The sequence below is a fragment of the Microcaecilia unicolor genome, chromosome 2 (assembly GCF_901765095.1).
Source record: "Microcaecilia unicolor chromosome 2, aMicUni1.1, whole genome shotgun sequence".
NCBI lineage: Eukaryota > Metazoa > Chordata > Amphibia > Gymnophiona > Siphonopidae > Microcaecilia > Microcaecilia unicolor.
The window spans coordinates 264281895-264298630 of NC_044032.1; the positions used below are offsets into that span (position 1 = coordinate 264281895).

The window sequence follows — 16736 nt, forward strand, 5'->3', positions numbered from 1 at the left end:
GATAGTGCTGGGCAGACTTATACGGTCTGTGCCCTGAAAAGGACAGGTACAAATCAAGGTAAGGTATACACAAAAAGTAGCACTATGAGTTTATCTTGTTGGGCAGACTGGATGGACCGTGCAGGTCTCTTTCTGCCGTCATCTACTATGATCTCTGCAACACAATAACACTAGTATTCAAATGCACAAAACACAACTCTCCCACTGTTCAACAACCTTATGTGGCTGGCTGTCCCACATGAACTTTATCTCAGCTCAACATAACTCTGTATTTGTAAACACCGGAGACTGCAAACGCACCTCCTGTAGGATGTAAGCCACATTGGGCCTGCAAATAGGTGGGAAAATGTGGGATACAACGCAACAAATAAACAAATAAAATAAATCTTTTGTTTGTCTTTTGATATAGACTGCCACCTGGTGGTAAGTCAGAGCATTTTCCTTCATCAGTAACCAAATAAATGTGACTCTCTCTCAGAACAGTAACTCAAGTTATCAGAAACAAAACATTAGGTTTTTAATTAATTCTGTTACAGCACCAATTTGTAAAATAACAATCCAACCCCCACCCTTTTGTGAAATAAAAAAAAGTTCAGATATAAATTTGTCAGACTGCTTATGGACCCAAGGCAGCAGCCATTTTCCACATTTTGGATCCACCACCTTTCGCCCAGAGATGGTTACAAATGTTTTCAAATAAGACTACATAAAATCTCACAGAAGGCCAGAGTGTTTAAACATCTCCAGAGGAGGCAGAACTTGGGAATGAAAAGAACAGGATCAATTATTTCTGTAGTGACATCCTCCAACTTGAGAATAATGACTCCTAAGCATAAAAGCCAGCTTTTCAAAACGAGTGGGTAATGCAATACAAATCACCCCTCCCCAGCCATACTGCTTCAGTATCATGGAGTTGGCTCCCATGCTCACAGATACAGTGAATCTCCTGTTATGATCATCACATTTAAGAGAGACACTGTTGCTGGGCCAGCTAAGGAAGGGGCAGTAAGGTAACAGTAGTTAACAGCAAAGATTAAAGAAAATAAATCCATCACTCCTGTATAGCATGGGAAAATATAGTCAATATCTTAGGGTTTTGTAAATCCAAAAGCAAAATACATGAATACACATCAACTAATAATTCTAGAAGATTCTCTTTAGCTGCTTCCCTTAGGGATTAGCTATGTTGAGCACTATGTCACAGGATCACAGAAAACAGGAGCAGACTGGTCCATACAATCAGAGTACATAAGTTAGTAAGTGTGCTATCTACAGATATTGTACAGGTTGCACTGTTGTTGATCTTAAGTGGCTCATGTCTTGTCTAGACTGTAGCCTGGGAAGAGAGTTACTTCTGGCTGGCCCGTACAGCCTCTTCAAGCTTGTTTTGTGGCATCAGTCCAAGGCATCCCAGAGCCTCCAATAGCTGCTCCTTAGCACTGCCAATGAAATTATTGCACAGAAAGGCTGGCAAACCACCGAAGCCATCCCGAAGGGTTAGAGGGGCACCCGGACCAGCCCCATTACCTGCAATCAATCACAGAGGTAAAGGAACCATGAATAATACAAATGCAATATGCTGGCAAGCGAGTAACTAGGCCTGTTCAGTCTCTGTCCATTTTCCTTACCACAAAATCCCCCTCACTAGCCCAAGACAAAGGCAATCGGTGCCCATCCCAGGCTTTAGCCCTTACCATCTCACAACACTATGCCAATGCTTCTCAACCGCTCCTAGAAGTACACTTAGCCAGTTGGGTTTTCAAGATATCCATAATGAATATGTATGAAGTAGATTTCCATCCCCACCTTCACTGTATGTAGGGCCCACTATTATACACAAACACACACAGATCTTCTTTGTGCAGGTACGTGCTGTTAGCATATCGGCACCTTTTTTTCCCTTGCCCGTTCATCCCATCTCCCGCGGCCAAAGTGCTCAGACACGCACTGGTGGCTCTGCTGATCCCATGCCCCGGAACAGAAAGTTGACGTCAGAGGGACAGGGGATCGGCAAAGCTGACAGTGCGTGTCTGAACGCTGTGGCCCCGCGTCTTTGACTCCTTTTATTTGCTCGTCGCTTCTGCTCATTGGGAGAAGCAGGAGATACACTGGATGGGGAGAGATGCCGGATGAGGAGACAGGGGGTAAGGGGAGAAATGATGGATATGAGAGGACAGAGGGGACAAATGATGGAATTGGAAAGGAAAGGGGAAAATGCTGCATGGAAGTGGGGAAGAGAGAGGGGAAAGCTGTAGGTAGGCACAGTCAAAATAGGGCAAATGCTGGATGAATATGGGGAGGAGAGAGGGGAAAATGCTGGGCGGAAGTGGGCAGGAGAGAGGGGCAAGCTGTAGGTAGACAGTCAAAAAGGGAAACTGGGGGGGGGGGGGATTCAAGATGGCTGCCGTGTGTATCTGACGTACCTGCACTCTCTCTGAGTTCTCTCGATTTGGTAGCCGAAGCGCAGGGGCTGTCCGTCCTCCACTGCTCCTTCGTAGCAGAATCTTCCTCCGAATCAATCCACACTGCAATCTTTTGTTCAGAGAGCTTCGATACCGATATCGTCAGGAGGCAGCCGGCTGGCTGGTTCAGGGGTGAATGGAGACCCCAGTCCAACCCAAGGGCTAGAGCTTTCGCTTAGCCCCGACCGAAGAGCTCCTCCTCCTCAACCCTCTGGGAGTACTCCTCTAATGGCGTCTTCCCTCCATGTGGCTGAACAAGGCATGGGGGAAGTAAGACGGGAGGTGGAAACATTGGCTGAGGGAGCTCAGCTTAGAGTAGGTGTACACCCAGAGGGAAGGAGCGTTAACGACATCCCCAGCCACAATGGAAGAGAGGCTGGATGGGATTCAGGGAAACGATCCATCTACTGAAGCAGAGGTAAAATTTAATTTTACTATATTGACTGAGAAACCCAAAGAAGTAACCCTGGATAATTTGTGGACATTAATAATGGACTTGGGGAAAGCAATTTGTCCACAGATTAAACAATTTAATCAAGAAGTTGCAAATTTAGATCTTAAGACTAAAGATATTGATTCTAGATATTGATTTAAAAACTCAAAATGAGGATTTAAAAAAAGAAATTAAGGAAGCACAATTACATCAAGAAGTTATGATTAAAGATCTAATATCTCTTAGGAGAAAACCCAAGTTTCTAGAAAATTCAATAAGAAACAATAATCTTAGATTATTGAACTTTCCCAAACAGACTTTGATATCCCCAAGAGATATGCTATGAAGGAAATTTGGAAAATTGGTAACTGAAGAGGCAATTCTTCCTTTTTCAAATATACTACTTGCCTTCAAAATTACAAACAACTCCCAATAATCCATTTGATATTTCAGAGATTCTAGAAGCCTCAGACAGCGCAACGGTGGCGTTAACACCGGATAAAAACTGGTTATTGAGATTATTTTTCAGAACAGAGAGAAGAATTTCCTAGGATTGAGGATAAATGTGCTTCCTGACGTTACCAAAGATACGCAGAAGAGACGACAAACATTCTTAATGATGAGACCCGGGGTAACCCAACTGGGGGCAACCTTTTTCCTTAGATACCCCTGCAAATGCGTTATAAAACATCAATCAAATAAATATGTTTTCTTCGATCCCATTCAGCTCTCAACCTTTTTAACATCTAAAGGAATTGTGACTGGAGAAAGATAATTGCTCTTTAGTAGTAATGTTTTTTTTTTGTATCATTATGGTACTCAGCTACAACGAATTCCTGATAAAAGATATTGTTCTTATATCTGTTAATATCCATATCTGTATATCTTGAATCCAGATATGTGGACTTGAGTATTAGTTGGTTAAAAAAAAAAAAAAAAAAAAAAAGAGTCTGACATTAGAAACATTTGTTTCCTTTCCTAATATGTAGGATTGTATGGATTGGTAAAACAATTTACTTTTCTGAAACGAGTAGATATTTTGCTTGTGATTATATAGGTAAATTTAATAAATAAAACATTTAAAAAAAAGATGGGAAACGGAAAGATTGGATAGTAAAGAATTAAATCTGGACAGAGGTAGAAAATAAAATCGAAGAAAGCTGAAAGGAAAAAGAGGAGAGAAAAATGACAAATAAATAGGAAATCCTGGTAATAGAGTTAAGAGAAGACGAAGAAAGCAGAAACCAGAAACTGGGACCAACGCAATTGAAAAAAAAAAAGTACGTGACCAGACAATATAGATAGAACAAAAATTGTATATTTAGTTTAAAATAAAGTAGTGTGGTAGCTGTGTTAATTTTTTGTTTAATTTGGAGTTGTAATATGTAATTTAGTAATAGAATATGTCATTTTTGAAACTTTACATCTGGACATGGATGGAGGGAGGAAAGAGAAAAAGAAGAAGATGCACATGGATCGAGATGAGGAAAAGGGAAGAGAGGAAAAAAACTGCACATGGATGGAGAAAAATAGTCAAAAGCTGGATCCAAGTTTTATTTATGGATGTAGGGCAAGAAATGAAGAAAGGAGGAAAGTAAAGAAATAAATGGAAAGGAAGCCCTGGAATGGAGTTAAGAGAACAGATAGAGAGAAGCAGAATCAGAGACTGGGAACCAACATGATCACAAAAAGTTACCAGACAACAAAGGTAGAAAATTTTCATTTTATTTTATTTTAGTGTTTGGAATATATCCAATTGAGAATTTACATCTGCTGATATTTTGCACTGGGTATACTGGAGCCTGTAACAGCTTACAGAATGATTATAATGGAAAAAAAAAATCACAAGTTATTTTTTCTCCTATACTGGTACATTTTCAATATGCATGTTTATATGTGCCACGGCTGGTGTATAAGGATGTGGCTAAGTGTAGGTGTGGCTATCATAGGAGCGGAGCCATAGGTGGTGACCCCGCCCATAATGAGTACTGGTACCTTTTTTCCTACAAAAAAAGCACTGGCACTACATAAACATGTAACTAAAGAAGCAGGCAAGAATCATCAAAACAGTGAACACTGTAAAACCCCTTTTTCCCACCCATCACAAACCAATCCCAACACCACCCAAAACCCCAATGCCCAATACAGTCATTAAAAAAAAAAAACCCAAAGGGTCAGTTGGAGTAGAAGGGTAACGGTCAGGCCTACAAACCAGGATCATTGTCTTGAGTGTTGTTGGTGGGGGGGGGGGGGGGGGGGGAGGAACAGGAGGAACGCGATGACAAGGAGGTATAATGGACCTTCTGGAGGCAGTTGTTGTTATTCTGCTGGGATCGTTAGTACTTGTTTCCAGAATCTATGTAAGAGTGTAATGTTTGATTTGAGTAGTTATCAATCAAAATTGTTTCAAGTTAAACATAAAGAACATAACACACAAAGAAAGAAGCTTCAAGTAGTAGGAGATTAAGGAAGGATTGCAGCCTTACATTTGCTGGCAGAGATGCCTAAGCCCCACCAGCTGAAGAGGTCTACTGCCCAAGGCCCGAGCTCTAGAGCAAATCAGTGGCAAGCTTCAGCCACTCTGGCCCTCCTTCTTCCCCCACTTTCCATCCACTACTACTACTACTATTTAGCATTTCTATAGCGCTACAAGGCATACGCAGCGCTGCACAAACATAGAAGAAAGACAGTCCCTGCTCAAAGAGCTTACAATCTAATAGACAAAAAATAAAGTAAGCAAATCAAATCAATTATTGTGTACAGGAAGGAGGAGGGTAGGTGGAGGCAGGTGGTACAAGTGGTTACGAGTCAAAAGCAATGTTAAGAGGTGGGCTTTCAGTCTAGATTTAAAGGTGGCCAAGGAAGGGGCAAGACGTAGGGGCTCAGGAAGTTTATTCCAGGCGTAGGGTGCAGCGAGACAGAAGGCGCGAAGTCTGGAGTTGGCAGTAGTGGAGAAGGGAACAGATAAGAAGGATTTATCCATGGAGCGGAGTGCACGGAAGGGGTGTAGGGAAGGACGAGTGTGGAGAGATACTGGGGAGCAGCAGAGTGAATACATTTATAGGTTAGAAGAAGAAGTTTGAACAGTTTGAACATCCAGCGTCTGCCCTCCTTCTCTTCCATCCAGCCTCTGTCCTCCTCTTCCCCCTTCCATCTAGCCTCTGCCCACCTTCTCTCCCCCTTCCAACCAGCCTCTGCCCACCTTCTCTCCCCTCTTCCAACCAGCCTCTGCCCATGTTCTCTCCCTTCTTCCAACCAGCTTCTGTCCCCCTTCTCTCCCCCCTTCTATCCAGCATCTGCCCCCTCTCCCTTAATCCCCACCCAGTCTGGATTTCTAGATATACTAAATGAATATAAATAAAACATTAGAATGCACTGCCTCCAATGTAAGCAAACCTCTCTGATGTATATTCGTTGTAGAAAACTCACTGGCTCAGTGTGTGGATTCAGCAAACTTTCCTATTTAGATTCATATCACCACCAAACATTTCATAATCCAGTTGTCTTGGCTACTAATTACACATTGGCAGCAGTAATAAAGTTTCCCAGTTCTAGTGAGGTACAAATGCCTTCTGCTGAAACTTCAGCAGAGACACCATATCAGAAATAGGGAAATCTGGTCTACACAGAAACAACAATTTGTCATAACAGTAAATTAGCAATTATTGTTGCTTTCCCTGGAGTATGATCTTGTACTTTACTATATGGCCAAGAAAATTGCTGAAAAAAAAATTGTGAAACATAATTGTTCTGGCAAAAGGGAAATCACACAGGAGCCCCCTATAGCATATGAGCTGAAGAATCCCAGGTGCCAATTAGCCATGTACTCAACGATAAAAAATAAAATCTCAGTCATAACCATCAGTCAGCCTCCAAAGTAATTATCTATCAAACATGACTCTACCTCAGTGTCTGCAGTGCTCCCTCAGTTGTCTGTCTTTTCTCCTGCGCTCATGTGTGCCAGCCGGGTTATCACATTAACTCTTCTCTGCTGCGGCAGACCCTTCCTGCCACATCCCCTCCCGTGGTGGAAACAGGAAGTACATCACACTGGAGATGGTGGGATGAGACAGGAAGAAAGATCTGTGAGAAGAGAAAACGCATTAATGTGATAACCCCAGGTCCCAGCTGACAAATAAGCAGGAGACCAATGCAGCACCGGGCCCGGGGAATCTTGCACCCCTCTTAGTGGCCCTGGGGGAAAATATGCCATGGCACCCCTGTGAGTTCACTGCAGCACCCCGTTTGGAAACTGCTGGGTTAGCTTTTATAAACTATCAGAGATCGCAGAAAGAGGAAGACAGGTGACAATATCTGAAAAAGCTAAAAGAAGCTGGTAGAGTAGTCAGGAAAGCAAAGATACAAATGGAGGAAAAAATAGCCAATACGGTAAAATGGGGGAACAAAACAAAACATTTTTTAGATACGTTAGTGATAGAAGGAAGTACAAAAGTGGAATTGTGAGACTCGGTGAAAGGGAGGAATATATAGAAGCTAACAAAGATAAAGTGGAACTGCCTAACAAATATTTCTGTTTGTGTTCACAGCTGAAAGGCTGGGAGCAGGACTGAAGAAGACAAACACGAATAAGAATGGAGGGGTGGCAGTCTCTGAACAATTTTCGGAGGACTATTTCATGAGGAGCTGGCTAAACTAAAAGGTGAAATCTTATCCTAATAGGGATATATATATAATAGGAAGTACCTAAAACATTAACAAACAGTACTCCTGGGTTTGGTGTGCCCTTGTGTTTTTTTAGGGCTCTCTGACTGATCTTTATTGAGATTGTGCTCTGATGATACACAGAGACTGAAGAAACTGCAATTTAGGGTTTATGTTCAATGTTCTTTTGTGGGATTTACATATGTGATCAGGGTATAAGTCTGGTGTGGATGGCAGTGTGAGTGAGTTGCAGGGATATTATTTGGTAATTCTTTTAATGCACTGGTTTGTTTTCACTAATAAAGATTTTGTAATTTATATAGAACAGGAGTACTGTTGTTGTTAAACTAAAAGGTGGACAAAGCAATGGGGCCGGATGGCATACATCTGAGGGTATTGAAGGGACTTAGTGAAGTTCTAGTGGCTCTGTTGGCTGACCTTTTCAATGCTTCTCTAGATTCAGCAATGGTCCCAAAGGACTGAAGAAGCGCAGATGTGGTCCCTTTCCACAAAGGCAGAAGGAAGAGGTTGGGAACTACAGGCCAGTAAGCCTAACTTCTGTAGTAAGTAAATTAATGGAAGCGCTTTTAAAACAGAGCTCAGTGAAGTTTTTGGAATCCAATGGCCTACAGGACCCGAGGCAACATGGTTTCACTAGAAGCAGGTCTTGTCAGACAAATCTGATTAATTTCTTTGATTGGGTGACCAGAGAGTTGTATCGCGGGAGAGCACTAGATGTGGACTATTTAGATTTTAGCAAAGCCTTCGACACTGTTCTGTATAGATGACTAATAAATAAAGCGAGTGCCCTCAGTATGGCCCTAAAGTGACTGACAGTGTTAGGAACTGGTTGAGTGGAAGGTGACAGACCGGTAGTGGTAACGGGAGCTCACTCTGAGGAAAAGGATGTTCCCGATGGTGTGCCGCAAGGTTCACTTCTTGAGACAGTTCGTCAACATTTCTGGTAAGCGATATTGCTGAAGGACTGTTGGTAAGGTTTGCCTCCTTGCGGATGATACCAAAATCTGCAATAGGATGGACACCCCTGATGGTGTGGATAACATGAGGAAGGACTTGGTGAAGGGAAAAGAATGGTCGGAATTTGGAAAGATTAGATTTACTGTTAAAAAAAAAATACAGGGTTATGAATTGGACTGCAAATCCCGAGGGAGTGGTCCAGTTTAGGGGATGAAGAATTTTTGTGCACGATAAGCGGAGCGACATGGATTGTGAAGTGTATGTGATGATCTTAAGGTGGCCAAATAGGTAGAAAAGGCAATGGCGAAAGCTAGAAGGAGCTTGGGTGTACAGGGAGAGGAATGGTCAGTAGGAAAAAGGAGGTGATGATGCCCCTGTATAAAAGACAATGGCAACACCTCATTTAGAATACTGTGTACAATTCTAGAGATGGCACCTTCAAAAAGATATAAACAGGATGGAGTAGGTCCAGAGGGCGGCTACTAAAATGGTCAGTGGTCTTCATCATAAAGTGTATGGGGACAGACTTAAAGATCTCAATATGTATACTTTAGAAGAAAAGAGGGAGAGGGGAGATATGATAGAGACAATTAAATACCTAACTATTAGATTGTAAGCTCTTTGAGCAGGGACTGTCTCTCTTTGTTAAATTGTACAGCGCTGCGTAACCCTAGTAGCGCTCTAGAAATGTTAAGTAGTAGTAGTAGTACACAACATAATGCATAGGAGGCAGGTCTCTTTCATTTGAAAGGAAGTTCTGGAACAAGGGGACATAGGATGAAGGTGAAGGGGACAGACTCAGAAGTAACCTGAGGAAATACTTCTTCATGGAAAGGGTGGTGAATTCCTGGAACGGTCTTCTGGTGGAAGTGCTAGAGATGAAAACAGTATCTGAATTAGAGAGCTTGAGACAAGTACATAGGATCTCAGAAGGAGTGATAAGACGACTAGATGGCATGGATGGGCAGACTGGATTGGTCCATATGGTCTTTATCTGCCTACATTTTTCTCTGGTACCATTTGTCAGCTCTTGCCAAACAATGTGGCAGGACTTTGCAAGTCAAGATATCAGGTATGATCACCCCAAGATTCTGTTTCTGTCTGCTATCAGTAGCTTACTCCTATCATGTATTACTACCTTGATTTATATAATATCTGGCAAATTCGCAACCTCTCCTCAAGCTCAGTTCACTCATTGTTAGGGTTGCCATCTGGCTACAGGGTTGATCTAGTTTGATTTTACCCTACTTTTCTTGCATTCTCTAAGAAAAGTGTGACTACAACTGGGAAATCAGAACTACTACCAAGTCCCCACATTAAAACAGGGTAAACTCAGAACTGGATCTACCCTGTTGGACAAGAACAGAGCCATTTTGGCAACCTACTTATTTTATTCCTCATCTTGAGTGGGTTAATAGAGTGGAGACAATCAAGGTCAGCTTACCTCCAACCCATGTCTTGGGCATGCACAGCCCCTCCTTCTAATGTTCCAGGTCTCCCAGACTCAGGCGCTTGGCGTAGAAGTGCCCTACAATCTTCCGAGGACTCTCCATGACCAGGAGCTAATGAAATCATTTTCAGTTCACGTAGCAAGCACTGGCCCCTGGCCCCAGCTCTTCAGCCAACTCCCGGTTCAGGCCCTTCCTCCAGGGAGCCATCCTTTGCATCAATAAATCCACCCGGGAAACCCAAGCATCCATCCAAAGCGCATCTGCATCTATGTAAAGGGCAAAGAAAAAGTGATCAGAGATGCCACACACCCCATTCACACAGCTGCCAAGTAGGGCAGGATCATTCCTATATGACCAGGTAAGGCAACTGGCTCAGGGCGACAGCGGATAAAGGGTGACAAAATCCCACAGTCCAGCAACTCTCCCTCTCTCTTCCCCTTCCCCCCTGGTGGGAGGGGGAAGAAGAGATACTGGACCAGGATTCAGAATTTTGCCACCCGTTATCACCAGCAAAGGGGAGAGGGCTTGAGAGAGGGGGGGGGGGGAGCTACCAGATCACAGTTGAAGGTGCCAGCCCTACACTCAAATGCCTCAATTCAAGAAGAGAGAATCTGGTCAGTCTTGATTTTTTACCTTCCATCCTAGTACACCATAGTACTTATACTCTCTTGCTTTTTAACATGTGAAATCAGTTGAGCAGGTAGTACCAGAATGTACCAAGACAGGGCACTCAAAAGCCTTCAAATCTGCACAGGCAGCAGTAATGCATTCCATGACACCAGTGTTTCACCCCATCAAGAGCTTCTCTAACATCATAACAACATCAAGTGCCAGGACTCTGTACTGGGGACAGCCAGTCACATTCTCAGTCTCACACCACATGCCAGGAACCCCAATAAGCCATCAACCCTGCACCCCCCCCCCCCCCCCCCCCCCACCAGCCACGCTTGTTTTTTGAACTATACCCCTATGCACTTTTATTTTATTTTTAATACCCTGCATTCAAGATTCCCCAACTTCCTGAACCAGCTTGTGCTCCTCAAGGAGGTTAGATTGAGAACAGGAGACGGAGTGAGCTTATCTATACCATTGTATGAGCTGAAGCTGGAGCTTGCCACCATTTTCGCTCACATAAAACAATAGCAAATGCTATTGAAAACAATAGCAAAAGATTAAACCTTTGTAATGGAAGTTGCTTGCTTTCTCTTGTTTCTAATGTTTTTATATTTGCAATAATTCAATAAAAATCTGGGGGGAAAAAGAAATAATGGACTGCCTAAGCATGGTCCATCTATAAAAGTCAAAAGCTGTTCCAAATGGATAGGCAGTGCCTTAAGATAGAGGCCCAAAAGATTTTTTTTTAATTTGACAGCTTTTTAATTAATTTGAAAGCTTCCCATATGTTGATATAAATATCATTAAATAAAAATTGAATATCACTAAAACTGCTTTAAAAATTATTGTAGCTCGTAGAAACAGCAGTTATAAACTCTGTATTTTGTGCTCATTTTCTACACAATATAGGAAGCCAAATTTTAGTGAGGATATCTTGTTTCCCGAAGGGTTCATTTTAACTATTGTTGTAATGTACTTTGGGAAGCCTGGTGTTATAAAGATAGAATATACCAAAATAAAATGGAAGTAAAATGAAACTCTTTCATTGGTGCACATGGAACCACATTTTCATCCATTTTGTAGAAGTGTACATTTTAGATACACGAATGGATTATTCTACTTTGAGCACATTTCAGGGACAAGTGGCTTTATAAATCAAAATAAATATTTTGTTTCAAGCAGATCTTTTATTTAAACATAACTAAATGGGCTATAGGCCCCTAATGCAGTCCATTGGTTTTCTTATATTTTGTTCATGTGATTACTTATACTGTGGCAAAACAGACAACTCTTATCTCTTCTATCTGGTCGATAATAAAATAACTCATTGCAGTGGCGTAGGAAGGGGGGGCCGGGAGGGGCGGTCCACCCGGGTGCACGCGCTCGGGGGGGGGGGGGGTGCCGGCCCCGCTGGTTCCCTGCTCTCTCTGCCCCGGAACAGGTTACTTCCTGTTCCGGGGCAGAGAGAGCAGGGAACCAGCGGGGCCGACGCAGCTCTGAGTGACGTGCACTCGGGGCGGATCGGCCCTCCCGCATGTAAGAATGCGGTCCGGGGGGGGGGGGGTGCGCTCCAGGGGGGGGGCACGCCATGCTGCACCTGGGGGGGAGTGCGCAGCGGCGACCCGCCCGGGTGCCATTAGCCCTCGCTACAGCACTGACTCATTGTGAACGTTATTCACCCTAAAGGTTGTTTTGTGGCTGTATATAAGGCACTATGATATTGACAAAATAAGAATATGTTTTTTGTTCCTAATCATGCATCCAAAGGTTATATAATTGTGAGAAATGTGTAAATATATTGCTTTTTCACTTAACATAATTGCAAAGATAGAATATATGGTTTAGGCCCTAACTATACTTGTATAAGCGCCTTCTAAAATCACTAACAAAAGGAACTCTGTTAGTTTAAAGAGACATGTGCAAATTGATAAGAAGCTGAGACAAGAGAGAGAGAAGGGGGGGGGGGTAAAAAGCCCAAACTGCTGAAACACAGAGAAACAGGAAAGCTTCAAGGACAGGCCTTAGAGCTAAGATAAAATGTAGCCAGGCATGAGACCATGATTGAACATCTGCAAAATAAACTGTGAAGAGAGGGGAGCGGGGGGAGGTGAATCATTCCATGTGCGAGACTGCTAAGGCAGAGCTCTCACATGGAAGTCTCAAAATAAGAAAATGCAAACCGAGAACTAACAATGGACAGAGGCTCAGGCTTGGTCAACGGAAAATGTTAGAGGGGACTGTCATATGATAATTAGCAATGATGCAGTGTGTGTGTGTGGGGGGGGGGGGTGGTAAATGTGATCAATATCCAATGAGAAACTTAGGGGCAGACACTTAAATTTAACCAAGAAAGAAAGGGTATATAATCTGTAAACCTTAAGGGAAGGTGTGCCTGCTTGCTTTTCAGAGACACCCATTCTTGCAAGAGTGTATTTTTGAAATAAACTAATTAAGACTTGCTTCACCAATCTGATTTTGTAAGTCCTTTTTGGTATGGGTTCTCAGGTTATCTGGGGACTGTTTATAACATTATCATTTCAAGAAAGCCGGTTAACTTATTAATGGAACATAACCACAAAGGCATGGTTGGGTCACATTTTCAGTATGGTAATACTAGAGCCCAGGTAAGGAACAGGTTACTTTGAGTTAGTCTTCACTGGACCAAACTTGCTTTCCTTGTGCCATCACCATCCAGCTGGATAAGCAGTGTCTTAAAATGTGGAGGATAAAGGATTTTTTTTTTACATTTATATCCCAAGCAAACTCGGGTTCAATGTGGCTTACATTTGAAATACAGTGAGACAGAATAATAGAATTCAGTTCTATCATGGGAGCAAGTAGATGGATATAACGGTAACGGTACCTAGATACACCATCTAGTGCACTGACAATTTTTCTTTTTATTAAAAGCCAACTGCTGATGTGTTCATAAAGAGCTTGAGGATGTTACTCCTGAGGTTTGTCTGGTCCAGGACTAGTTCCACACCTAGATATACCTGAGCTGGTTGCCAGCAGTGGCACCTGCTATTTCAGAGTCAATTTTAGCAGTTTCTGCTCATTTACATTTTTAAAACATAGTTATGTTTTTGTGTATATCCATGTAGGTTGTTTCCTATAGGTCATTGCAGATTTTAGTGCAAGTTAGATACTCTGTAAGCCGCACTGAACCTGCTATCGAGCAGGAAAGAGCGGGGTATAAATGCTACAAATAAAATATGTCTGAAACATTTAACAAAGATGAGATTAGCATATATATCAAGCTGGGCATTTAAAAATCTGTTCTGTAATGATGCTCAAGGTTCAGAAATCATAGCCACAAGTACAGACAGTTATTCAAATATTATCACATGTATACACAAGAACAGGCATCCATACACACATTGCAAAAGTAAACAACTTTTACAATGTACATCCAAAACTTTATTTTTATTTTCTCATTTCCATCTTCCAAAATTCCAGACAGCAGTCCAAAACAAGTCAGAAACAACACAGTTTATACCTAATTGTTCAAACACCTTAGGATTCACTTTTGGGTTTAAAAAGCAAACCATGTGCATGTACGGACGGGATAAACAAATTAAAACAAAGTTTAAAGCAAATGCCTTTAATATGTAATAATTGGTAGCAATAATGAAACAGTGATGGAATAGTCATATAGCAGGCAGCCATAGAAATGCTAAATAGTAGTAGTAGTAGATAACAGATTTATTTTCCATTGAACATAATGAACTTTGTATGAACTTGGCGGCTAATAGTGTGCTGAACTGGCCAACATTGGCACATTTAGACTGACTAGACAGAACTTCTGCATGAAGGAAGCTATTCCCTCATTATTCAATATCTCTCTGTGAAATGGTAGTAATAAAAAAGACACATGCATTTTTATAATATAATACTGCAATCCACAAAACAAATGGAGCAAGTTCTCACATACCATCTTTTTCTTTTGATGTAGGCACAGGAAAAAAATGTTAAATGCTCCCAGGTTTCAACCTGTGTTTTTTTTTAAACTGTACTTATAAATAGTAAGTTTAATTGTTAAGCACCTGATTCTCATAACATGTTGTCTGTTTTGGTGGCCCTTTACTGGGTGAAAACATCTCTGCATCTTTTTCTTTTGATGTAAGCACAGGAAATGTTTTAATACTCCCAGGTTTCAAACAAATTAATGTTTAATTGTGATATGTGTCAAAAATAAGTAAATAGATAGATAGAAACTCTGAATGTTGAGCACCTGATTTCATAACATGATGTCTGCTTTTGTGGCCATTTACCAGGAGAAAAAAATATCTGCACAAATATAACACATGCTAAGGTGTCCCTATAACCAGCCCCTCCAAATGACACACTGATAACAATTTATAAGCACTTAAGCACCACCATACTGGGAAAAGACCAAGGGGCCATCAAGCCCAGCATCCTGTCTCTGACAGCAGTCAATCCAGGCTTCAAGAAATTACTACTATATATGAAAAGTTATTCCATTATTATACTTCCTCTGTGTACATCCGTATGCTGCAGAAGCTGGCTTGTTTGAAAATCTAAGTGAGATAAATAAAAAAAAAAATGCTACCAACAATAAAGAAGACAACGTGGATGCAGTAGCTCATGGGTGTAGGGCAACGACGGCTGCGCAGGGAAAGGGAAACTGAGATTGACCTGATTCGCTTCAGCGTTTTGACATCACTTCGTCTCATCTTCGTCTACCCTCCTTAGATGTACCTAAATATTCCATACCCTGCCCTTTCTCACCAGTACCACGTGACGAATCGGCACGCGGCCAAACAGTTGCTGGGGCTCGGAGCGTGCAGCAGGACGTGGCCAGCGCGCTTGTATTCCGGCCCCATCTCCGAGCCGGCCCCAGGCGCCGCTTTCCTCACCGCAGCCATACTGACAAGCACGTGAACGATACTGTCTACCACATTCTCACATACGTGTCTGCCCAATCCATGCCACGTGACGCACGCCACCACCTCACAGGTCCACCGCTACTATAGAATAGAGTGGGGCGAGGTCGCCGCCGACAGAAGGATATATCCAATGGGCAACAGGAGGTCGTTTGTGATTGTCCAACTGGAATCGAGAACTGTCATCAAATCAGAATTTCCAGAAGGAAGTTTTGGGATATTTTTTTAGCCAATCAGCATCAGAAATAGGGCATAGCCTCATAGGCTCTTCTTATTGTTTTGCAGGGTTTTTTTTTCAAATAATCTTTACATCAGCACTAGATGATACTTGATACACCGTCGTGGGTACGTTAACTCGCCACCCTCCCCCCCCCACCCCACCCTCCCCCCCCCCCCCCCCCCCCCCCCCCCCCCCCCCCCCCCCACCCCCCCCCCGACAAAAGAAAAAAAAAATGTTTTAGCACACGCTCTCTCTACTACTACTATTTTAACACCCAACAGAAAGGACTTAACAAGGATCTGGGGTTCCTAGTCCATTATAAACCATAAAGCTGTATGTCTCTGTTGATCACCCACCCTGTTAGAATATCAATGATATGCTTTGATGTCCCCATGCATACTTCCTACCCACCCCCCTCCTCCCACCCTGTAGACTGTCATAGTAATGCTTGAATGTTTTCACTTATATACACTGTCAGCTAGCACATTTGCTTATTTCCGAACTGAGGAAGAAGGGCAACCTTCGAAAGCTAATCAAGAAATGTACTAAGTATGTCCAATAAAAAAGGTATCATCTTATTTTCTTTTCCATGTTTTATTTTGTTTGATTTCTATTGATAACCTTAAGAGTGGACTAACACGGCTACCACACTCCTCTACTACTACTATAAATCACATATCGCTACCAGTCGTACGCAGCGCTCTCTCAGTAGTAGATGGAGGTGAGTTACAATCAAGTACAGTGGCTCCCGAGTCTGATATCTCAGGTACACAGAAAATGGGACTGACTTGATATACCACCTTTTTGAGTTTTTGTTTTTGCAACTACATTCAAAGTGGTTTACATATGTTCAGGTACTTATTTTGTACCATGGGAAATGGAGGGTTAAGTGACTTACCCAGAGTCACAAGGAGCTGCAGTGGGAATTGAACTCAGTTCCCCAGGATCAAAGTCCACTGTACTAACCACTAGTCTACTCCTCCACTTTGATTTTAAGCATTTGATCAG

General features: G+C 42.3%; 1 pseudogene; it reads right to left on the reverse strand.

Annotated features, from left to right (window-relative positions):
- Positions 1-1318: 1318 nt before the first annotated feature.
- LOC115462408 lies at positions 1319-15581 on the reverse strand (annotated as a pseudogene).
- Positions 15582-16736: the final 1155 nt, after the last annotated feature.